Raw genomic sequence first — 10,229 nt, forward strand, 5'->3', positions numbered from 1 at the left:
CATACATCTGAATATGATTAAAAACGGAAAGATTAGATTGTATATATGGTAACAATGAAATTTTCTAAAAAAAAATCCATGGACCTACACTATACATATAGTGAACCCTAAGTTAAATCATGGGCTTTAATAAATTATAAAATAAATTAGCACAATTTTAAAATGTGCTATTCTCAATTGTAGCAAATATTCCACACCATGGAAGGTGTTGGTGGTGGGGTGGAGTGTGGAGATCCTATATTTTATGCATTATTGTGCTGTTAAATCCACAACTTTTCTAACAAAAGAAAAAGAAAAAAGGTTCAAAGTGTAGGAGAAAGAATCCAAGAGTTTTCCCTTGATTTGTGTTCCCAGCCTTTCGCCTGTACCAAAGCAAGGCATCTTGTGTTACAGTCCCATCAACCCGTGTGCAACGAGGGAGAAGTAATTTTGCAAAGTAATTGGCAACTTAAAAAGAACTAGAACTGCCCGCTGGTTGTCCAGCCTTTCTCAAAGTTGCTAAATATATCAGGAAGCAGGAAAATTGCTGCCTATGGAATATCCTTGCTATCCTTCCACTTCCATCAAGAGTTCTGATTCCTATAAGATTTTAAAGCCTGCTGATGGGACATGTGTACATAAAAGCAGTGATTTGCAAGAGCCAGAAACATTTAACAGGTTTTAGAAGAGTATAACCTAAAAAAAATATTAATTAAAAGAAAACAATGTACATAAAGGATACAGATGCTTAAATTATGGAAAGTGAAAGTAAAAGAATATGTAAAAATGAAATGATTACCTGCCATCATATGGGAGGTTCAGGCTTAAGAGGTAAATTGCAATGATATCACCCTCATATTACATGATTAATACAAAGAAATTACATAACTGTAACCAAAGCATTGTCTTTATTTTCAATGGAGATTCCTGAAATAAATTTTATTCTTATCTCTCTACTATGATGGTTAATTCCATGTGTTATCTTGTCTAGATTATGCTGTCCAATTGTTTGATCAAGCAAGCACTGGTCTGGTTGTCGCTGAGGATATTTTGTGGATTTAAGTCATTAGTTGACTGCATCTGCAGCTGATTACAACTGCAAACAATAAAGCAGAGTGCCTTTAGAAATGAGAGGCATCTCCCCATTCAATCAACTGGAGGTCTAAAAGTCAAAACTAAGAATTTCAGAAGTCAAGAGAGAATTTCTGGAAGATGGTCCCTGTTGTGTCAGGTCATTGAAATTATAAGACTATCATTGAAATGGAAGCATTATAGTTCTCCGGAGCCATTATGATCTCAAAAGGAAAGGAGAATGATAAAGATACACTGGCTGAGGTGTTCTGAGGTGCATTGAAGTGTTCCAAACTGTGGTTTACCATAACATGTTCCTGAAGTAACATGGTGCAGATTAAAAGGACATTTGGTGAATGGCCTCCACCTAAACGACTCACTAGGGAAGCAATGTGAAATTATTTAAAAGAGTGAGGGGATCAGACAGTACTAATTCTTCATGCAAAGTTGCACAGAAGTCATATGGAAATGAAAAAAAGGTTTTTTTAATTGCCCTCCTCCGTGTGTGTATCTTATGGGCAGTGGATGGAAGAAAAATAAAGATTAAATGGAACACAATGGTTGTTCGGAACAAAAGTCTCAACCATGTGCATTTTTTTTTTTATTAACGGAAAGAAAAAAAAAAGGAAATTAACACAACATTTAGAAATCATACCTATGCACTCAGTAATTCTTAACATCATCACATAGATGCATGATCATTGTTTCTTAGTACATTTGCAACGGTTTAGAGGAACTAGCAAGAAAACAGAAAAAAATATAAAATGTTAATATAAAGAAAAGAAATAAAAGTAGTAGTAATAGTAAAAAACAACAACAACAAACAAACCAACAAGCAAACAAAAACAAAAAAAACCCTATAGCTCAGATGCAGCTTCATTCAGTATTTTAACATGATTACTTTACAATTAGGTATTATTGTGCTGTCCATTTTTGAGTTTTTGTATCTAGTCCTGTTGGACAGTCTGTATCCCTTCAGCTTCAATTACCCATTGTCTTACCCTGTTTCTAACTCCTGCTGAACTCTGTTACCAATGACATATTTCAAGTTTATTCTCGAATGTCCGTTCACATCAGTGGGACCATACAGTATTTGTCCTTTAGTTTTTGGCTGGATTCACTCAGCATAATATTCTCTAGGTCCATCCATGTTATTACATGGTTCATAAGTTTATCTTGTCTTAAAGCTGCATAATATTCCATCGTATGTATATATCACAGTTTGTTAAGCCACTCTTCTGTTGATGGAGATTTTGGCTGTTTCCATCTCTTTGCAATTGTAAATAACGCTGCTATAAACATTGGTGTGCAATGTCCGTTTGTGTCTTTGCCCTTAAGTCCTTTGAGTAGATACCTAGCAATGGTATTGCTGGGTCGTATGGCAATTCTATATTCAGCTTTTTGAGGAACCGCCAAACTGCCTTCCACAGTGGTTGCACCCTTTGACATTCCCACCAACAGTGGATAAGTGTGCCTCTTTCTCCGCATCCTCTCCAGCACTTGTCATTTTCTGTTTTGTTGATAATGGCCATTCTGGTGGGTGTGAGATGATATCTCATTGTGGTTTTGATTTGCATTTCTCTAATGGCCAGGGCCATTGAGCATCTCTTCATGTGCCTCTTGGCCATCCGTATTTCTTCTTCTGGTAGGTGTCTGTTTAAGTCTTTTTCCCATTTTGTAATTGGGTTGGCTGTCTTTTTGTTGTTAAGTTGAATAATCTCTTTATAAATTCTGGATACTAGACCTTTATCTGATATGTCGTTTCCAAATATTGTCTCCCATTGTGTAGGTTGTCTTTCTACTTTCTTGATGAAGTTCTCTGATGCACAAAAGTGTTTAATTTTGAGGAGCTCCCATTTATTTACTTCCTTCTTCAGTGTTCTTGCTTTAGGTTTAAGGTCCATAAAACCACCTCCAGTTGTAAGATCCATAAGATATCTCCCAACATTTTCCTCTAACTGTTTTATGGTCTTAGACCTAATGTTTAGATCTTTGATCCATTTTGAGTTAATTTTTGTATAGGGTGTGAGAGATGGGTCTTCTTTCATTCTTTTGCATATGGATATCCAGTTTTCTAGGCACCATTTATTGAAGAAACTGTTCTGTCCCAGGTGAGTTGGCTTGACTGCCTTATCAAAGATCAGATGTCCATAGATGAGAGGGTCTATATCTGAGCACTCTATTCGATTCCATTGGTCGATATATCTATCTTTATGCCAATACCATGCTGTTTTGACCACTGTGGCTTCATAATATGCCTTAAAGTCAGGCAGCGCGAGACCTCCAGCTTCGTTTTTTTTTCCTCAAGATGCTTTTAGCAATTCGGGGTACCCTGCCCTTCCAAATAAATTTGCTTATTGGTTTTTCTATTTCTGAAAAATAAGTTGTTGGGATTTTGATTGGTATTGCAATGACTCTGTAAATCAATTTAGGTAGGATTGACATCTTAACTATATTTCGTCTTCCAATCCATGAACACGGTATGCCCTTCCATCTATTTAGGTCTTCTGTGATTTCTTTTAACAGTTTTTTGTAGTTTTCTTTATATAGGTTTTTTGTCTCTTTGGTTAAATTTATTCCTAGGTATTTTATTCTTTTAGTTGCGATTGTAAATGGGATTCGTTTCTTGATTTCCTTCTCAGCTTGTTCATTGCTAGTGTATAGAAAAGCTACAGATTTTTGAATGTTGATCTTGTAGCCTGCTACTTTGCTGTACTCATTTATTAGCTCTAGTAATTTTGTTGTGGATTTTTCCGGGTTTTCGACGTATAGTATCATATCGTCTGCAAACAGTGATAGTTTTACTTCTTCCTTTCCAATTTTGATGCCTTGTATTTCTTTTTCTTGCCTAATTGCTCTGGCTAGAACTTCCAACACAATGTTGAATAATAGTGGTGATAGTGGACATCCTTGTCTTGTTCCTGATCTTAGGGGGAAATTTTTCAATTTTTCCCCATTGAGGATGATATTAGCTGTGGGTTCTTCATATATTCCCTCTATCATTTTAAGGAAGTTCCCTTGTATTCCTATCTTTTGAAGTGTTTTCAGCAGGAAAGGATGTTGAATCTTGTCAAATGTCTTCTCTGCATCAATTGAGATGATCATGTGATTTTTCTGCTTTGATTTGTTGATATGGTGTATTACATTAATTGATTTTCTTATGTTGAACCATCCTTGCATACCTGGGATGAATCCTACTTGGTCATGATGTATAATTCTTTTAATGTGTTGTTGGATATGATTTGCTAGAATTTTATTGAGGATTTTTGCATCTGTATTCATTAGAGAGATTGGTCTGTAGTTTTCTTTTTTTGTAATGTCTCTGCCTGGTTTTGGTATGAGGGTGATGTTGGCTTCATAGAATGAATTAGGTAGTTTTCCCTCCACTTCGATTATGTTGAAGAGTTTGAGGAGAGTAGGTACTAATTCTTTCTGGAATGTTTGATAGAATTCACATGTGAAGCCGTCTGGTCCTGGACTTTTCTTTTTAGGGAGCTTTTGAATAACTAATTCAATCTCTTTACTTGTGATTGGTTTGTTGAGGTCGTCTATTTCTTCTTGAGTCAAAGTTGGTTGTTCATGTCTTTCCAGGAACCTGTCCATTTCTTCTAAATTGTTGTATTTATTAGCGTAAAGTTGTTCATAGTATCCTGTTATTACCTCCTTTATTTCTGTGAGGTCAGTAGTTATGTCTCCTCTTTCATTTCTAATCTTATTTATTTGCATCCTCTCTCTTCTTCTTTTTGTCAATCTTGCTAAGGGCCCATCAATCTTGTTGATTTTCTCATAGAACCAACTTCTGGTCTTATTGATTTTCTCTATTGTTTTCATGTTTTCAATTTCATTTATTTCTGCTCTAATCTTTGTTATTTCTTTCCTTTTGCTTGCTTTGGGATTAGTTTGCTGTTCTTTCTCCAGTTCTTCCAAGTGGACAGTTAATTCCTGCATTTTTGCCTTTTCTTCTTTTCTGATAAAGGCATTTAGGGCAATAAATTTCCCTCTTAGCACTGCCTTTGCTGCGTCCCATAAGTTTTGATATGTTGTGTCTTCATTTTCATTTGCCTCTAGGTATTTACTAATTTCTCTTGCAATTTCTTCTTTGACCCACTTGTTGTTTAAGAGTGTGTTGTTGAGCCTCCATGTATTTATGAATTTTCTGGCACTCCGCCTATTATTGATTTCCAACTTCATTCCTTTATGATCCGAGAAAGTGTTGTGTATGATTTCAATGTTTTTAAATTTGTTAAGACTTGCTTTGTGACCCAGCATATGGTCTATCTTTGAGAATGATCCATGAGCACTTGAAAAAAAGGTGTATCCTGCTGTTGTGGGATGTAATGTCCTATAAATGTCTGTTAAGTCAAGTTCATTTATAGTAATATTCAGGTTCTCTATTTCTTTATTGATCCTCTGTGTAGATGTTCTGTCCATTGATGAGAGTGGTGAATTGAAGTCTCCAACTATTATGGTATATGTGTCTATTTCCCTCTTCAGTGTTTGCAGTGTATTCCTCACGTATTTTGAGGCATTCTGGTTCGGTGCGTAAATATTTATGATTGTTATGTCTTCTTGCTTAATTGTTTCTTTTAATAGTATATAGTGTCCTTCTTTGTCTCTTTTAACTGTTTTACATTTGAAGTCTAATTTGTTGGATATTAGTATAGCCACTCCTGCTCTTTTCTGGTTGTTGTTTGCATGAAATATCTTTTCCCAACCTTTCACTTTCAACCTATATTTATCTTTGGGTCTAAGATGTGTTTCCTGTAGACAGCATATAGAAGGATCCTGTTTTTTAATCCATTCTGCCAGTCTATGTCTTTTAATTGGGGAATTCAGTCCATTGACATTTAGAGTTATTACTGTTTGGATAATATTTTCCTCTACCATTTTGCCTTTTGTATTATATATATCATATCTGACTTTCCTTCTTTCTACACTTTTCTCCATGTCTCTCTCTTCTGTCTTTTTGTATCTGACTCTAGTGCTTCCTTTAGTATTTCTTGCAGAGCTGGTCTCTTGGTCACAAATTCTCTTAGTGACTTTTTGTCTGAGAATGTTTTAATTTCTCCCTCATTTTTGAAGGACAATTTTGCTGGATATAGGAGTCTTGGCTGGCAGTTTTTCTCTTTTAGTAACTTAAATATATCATCACACTGTCTTCTCGCTTCCATGGTTTCTGCTGAGAAATCTACACATAGTCTTATTGGGTTTCCCTTGTATGTGACGGATTGTTTTTCTCTCGCTGCCTTCAAGATCCTCTCTTTCTCTTTGACCTCTGACATTCTAACTAGTAAGTGTCTTGGGGAACGCCTATTTGTGTCTAATCTCTTTGGGGTGCGCTGCACTTCTTGGATCTGTAATTTTAGGTCTTTCATAAGAGTTGGGAAATTTTCAGTGATAATTTCTTCCATTAGTTTTTCTCCTCCTTTTCCTTTCTCTTCTCCTTCTGGGATACCCACTACACGTATATTTGTACGGTTCACATTGTCCTTGAGTTCCCTGATACCTTGTTCAAATTTTTCCATTCTTTTCCGGATAGTTTCTGTTTCTTTTTGGAATTCAGATGTTTCATCCTCCAAATCACTAATTCTATCTTCTGTTTCTTTAAATCTGTCATTGTAGGTATCCATTGTTTTTTCCATCTTTTCTACTTTATCTTTCACTTCCATAAGTTCTGTGATTTGTTTTTTCAGTTTTTCTATTTCTTCTTTATGTTCAGCCCATGTCTTCTTCATGTCCTCCCTCAATTTATCGATTTCGTTTTTGAAGAGGTTTTCCATTTCTGTTCGTATATTCAGCATTAGTTGTTTCAGCTCCTGTATCTCATTTGAACTATTGGTTTCTTCGTTTGACTGGGCCATATGTTCAATTTTCTGAGCGTGATCCGTTATCTTCTGCTGGCGTCTGGGCATTTAGTCAGATCTCCCCGGGTGTTCGACCCCACAGGTTGAAAGATTTTTCTGTGCAATCTCTGGGTTCTGTTCTTCCTATCCTGCCCAGTAGGTGGCGCTCGTGGCACACGCCTGTCTGTGGGTTCCACCAGCGAAAGTTGCTGTGGGTCCCTCAACTCTGGAAAACTCTCGCCGTAGGGGAGGTTCGGCAGCCGAAGCGTCTTGGAAGAATGCCAGCCGGCCCGGGGTTCCAAACGCGGGGAGGTTCGCCGGCCGTCGCAGCACAGGAGAGCGTCTGGCCAAATTAGCCAGTCGGCCCGGGGCACCAAGCGTGGCGGGAGGGCGCCAGCTGTCGCAGCCCGGGAGAGTGCACTGTTCCCAGCCGACGGGGGAGTCACGTGTTTGGAAGGGATCCCCCGGTCACTGTTCTCCGCAGTCTGGGGATTTCCGACCCAACTATCTCAGTTGTTCCGGGGGGCCTCGTGTGGTGGGGGCACCAGCCGCCGCGGCCTAAGGGGACCGCCTGTCCAATTCTACCTGCTGGCCCGGGAAGGTAGAAGGGAGGGACTCCGGTTGCTTGCCGTCCCACCCAGGAAAGCCCGTGCCCCTTGGTGATCTCACCAGAGCTGGTTCTCCCAGATAGTCAGCCGTTCCAGGATGGGGTACGCTGTCCCTTTGATCTCCCTCGTGGCTCCGGGAGCTGCTCTGTATTATCTCCACTCCCCCAGTAGCTGATCTGGAGGAGGAAAGGTGAGGGCGGCAAGGCTGTCGAGGCTGGTGGCGGAGGAGCACGGTGAAGGCGGGGGAAGAGGGCACCGTGGTGGTTGGAGAGCAGCCGGAGCAGGAGGGGGAGGAAAGAGAGGGGAGAAGGATGGCGGGCGGCTCGGCTGCTGCGGGGCGTGGGCGCCGCGCGGCGGGCCGGCGGAGAAAGAGAGGGGAGAAGGATGGCGGGCGGCTCGGCTGCTGCGGGGCGTGGGCGCCGCGCGGCGGGCCGGCGGAGAAAGAGAGGGGAGAAGGATGGCGGGCGGCTCGGCTGCTGCGGGGCGTGGGCGCCGCGCGGCGGGCCGGCGGAGAAAGAGAGGGGAGAAGGATGGCGGGTGGCTCGGCTGCTGCGGGGCGTGGGCGCCGCCTCAACCATGTGCATTTATTGGAATAAGAAATAGTGATCAAGAAATGCAGCAGCTGAACTTAGAAGGAAAGAACTATTGCACAGTCAAAACATTGTGCATATCTGATTCAGACAAGAGAAATCATTTCAGATAGTCTGTAAAGATGTTCTGTGGTAACAGTGATGACATTGGCATGTTGTTCAGCAAGTGGATAAAAGTCATGACCAAACTTTTCAAAAAGAAGCAGTCATCAAAAAATGCTGACTTGTGCATTGCATCAAGAACAAAGGGGACTCTGTTTAATTGACTTAGGTCCCAGACAGTGAGTACCAGATACTTGCATGTAGAAGGAGGTAATTTCCATGCCAGTTCCCAGCAGTGGGGAGAATTTTACATCCATCTCTTGGATGATGATGAATCAGAAGGAGAAGAATTCACAGTGTGTCATGGCTACATCCATTATGGGCAAACAGTCAAACGTGTGTGTTCCATCACTGGCATGGCACTCCCAAAATTGATAGTTAGGAAAGCTGATAAGCAGACTGCACTACTGGATGCAGATGATCCTGTGTCACAACTCTATAAATGTGCATTTTACCTTAAGGATAGAGAAAGAATGTATTTGTGCCTTTCTCAAGAAAGAATAATCAGTTTCAGGCTACTCCATGCCCCAAAGAACCAAACAAAGAGATGATAAACGATGGCATTTCCTGGACAATCATTAGTCCAGAAAAGGCAGAGTAAACATTTTACAAGAGAATGGGTCCTGTCCTTGCCCCTCTCATACCTGTGCCTGTCATAGAAAGTCTTCAGTTGAATGGCAGTGGGGATGTAGCAATGCATGAATTATGGGACAGAATTTCACTCCAAATTTACGACTGTGGTTTGGGGATGTAGAAGCTGAAACGATGTACAGATGTGGAGAGTGTATGCTATGTGTTGTCCCAGACATTTCTGCATTCTGAGAAGGTTGGAGATGGGTCTGACAGCCAGTTCACCTTCCAGTAACTTTGGCTTGTAATGATAGAATCATTTATTCCACCAGTCTTACTTTTACCGACATACCAGAACCAGGTATGTGGCCACACTGCAATGCAGCCAGAGCAATCCTTCCAGCCAATTCAAGCCAAGTGTCCCTGAATGAATAAAACACAAACAGCAAGGGAAGTTACACAAATGTCAGCACAAAATCAACCAGTGTCACATTGTCTACAACAACACTGGTGTCCTAATTACCATCTTTTTTGCTAGGACTTAAACTGACTTGAGTGCTGCAAAAAGTTGACAAGAAAAAAAAAAGGAAAAGAAAAAGATGAACAGTCTTTTGTGGTTTCTTGGGAAAACTTTTCATTCCAGGTGAATGCTATTTTAAAAACCCCAAAATGCTGATTTCAAATGCAGAAGCCACAATAAAAAACAAACAACAACAAACCAAAAAAAAAAAAAAAAATCAAAAAAGAAAGAAAAAGAAAATAATCAAAATGTAAAAACTCTATTGGAACTCGATTTTTCAGCTGCTTTTTTTTTTTTATGTGTTTGGTTTTTGTTTGGTTTTGTTTTAATGGGCAAGAAATAGAAATGTGGCTGGAATAAAAGTTGAACATACTAGAAAACCCTCCTCCCACCCCCACACACATACAATAGAAAATTTCTACCTCCACTTCATCCTGCCAGATTCTCCTGGTAAATTCAGCTTCACGTTCACTGGAGTTCCTAACTTGTGGTCTGCCCTATGGAATTTGGACTTGTCAATCCACGTGATCGCTTGAGCCGATTCCTATAATAAATCTATTGATATTTACATACACATATGCATATGAATATACATATACATTACATACATATACATATGTATATGCATATCCTGTTGGTTTAGTTTTTCTGAAGAATGCTGAATGATATACTCCACTAAGCATCTTTCCCATAAAGGTATTACAAGAAAATAAGAATCAAGTGATCATGTTATATGATAAATCTAATATGAAAATGTAAATATGAATAAATGGGGAAAAGGAGTTATATTAAGCAAAAAAAAAATGGCATTGTAATAAAGCTAGTGTGCTCTTATCTGTTTTTATAACCTAGAAACCTATAGGCATCAGGAGGAAATTTATGAACAAAAACACTAGAGTGTTTTCTGAGCTAAAATGAGAAGTTAGATGAGGGAATTTGCATTGAG

The 10,229-nt window shown here is 39.4% G+C and overlaps 1 pseudogene; it reads left to right on the forward strand.

Moving 5' to 3' along the window:
• The first annotated feature begins 1,377 nt into the window (after positions 1–1,377).
• LOC143685990 (recombining binding protein suppressor of hairless-like) lies at positions 1,378–9,282 on the forward strand (annotated as a pseudogene).
• Positions 9,283–10,229: the final 947 nt, after the last annotated feature.

Source organism: Tamandua tetradactyla, chromosome 1 (genome assembly GCF_023851605.1).
Source record: "Tamandua tetradactyla isolate mTamTet1 chromosome 1, mTamTet1.pri, whole genome shotgun sequence".
Classification (NCBI taxonomy): Eukaryota; Metazoa; Chordata; class Mammalia; order Pilosa; family Myrmecophagidae; genus Tamandua; species Tamandua tetradactyla.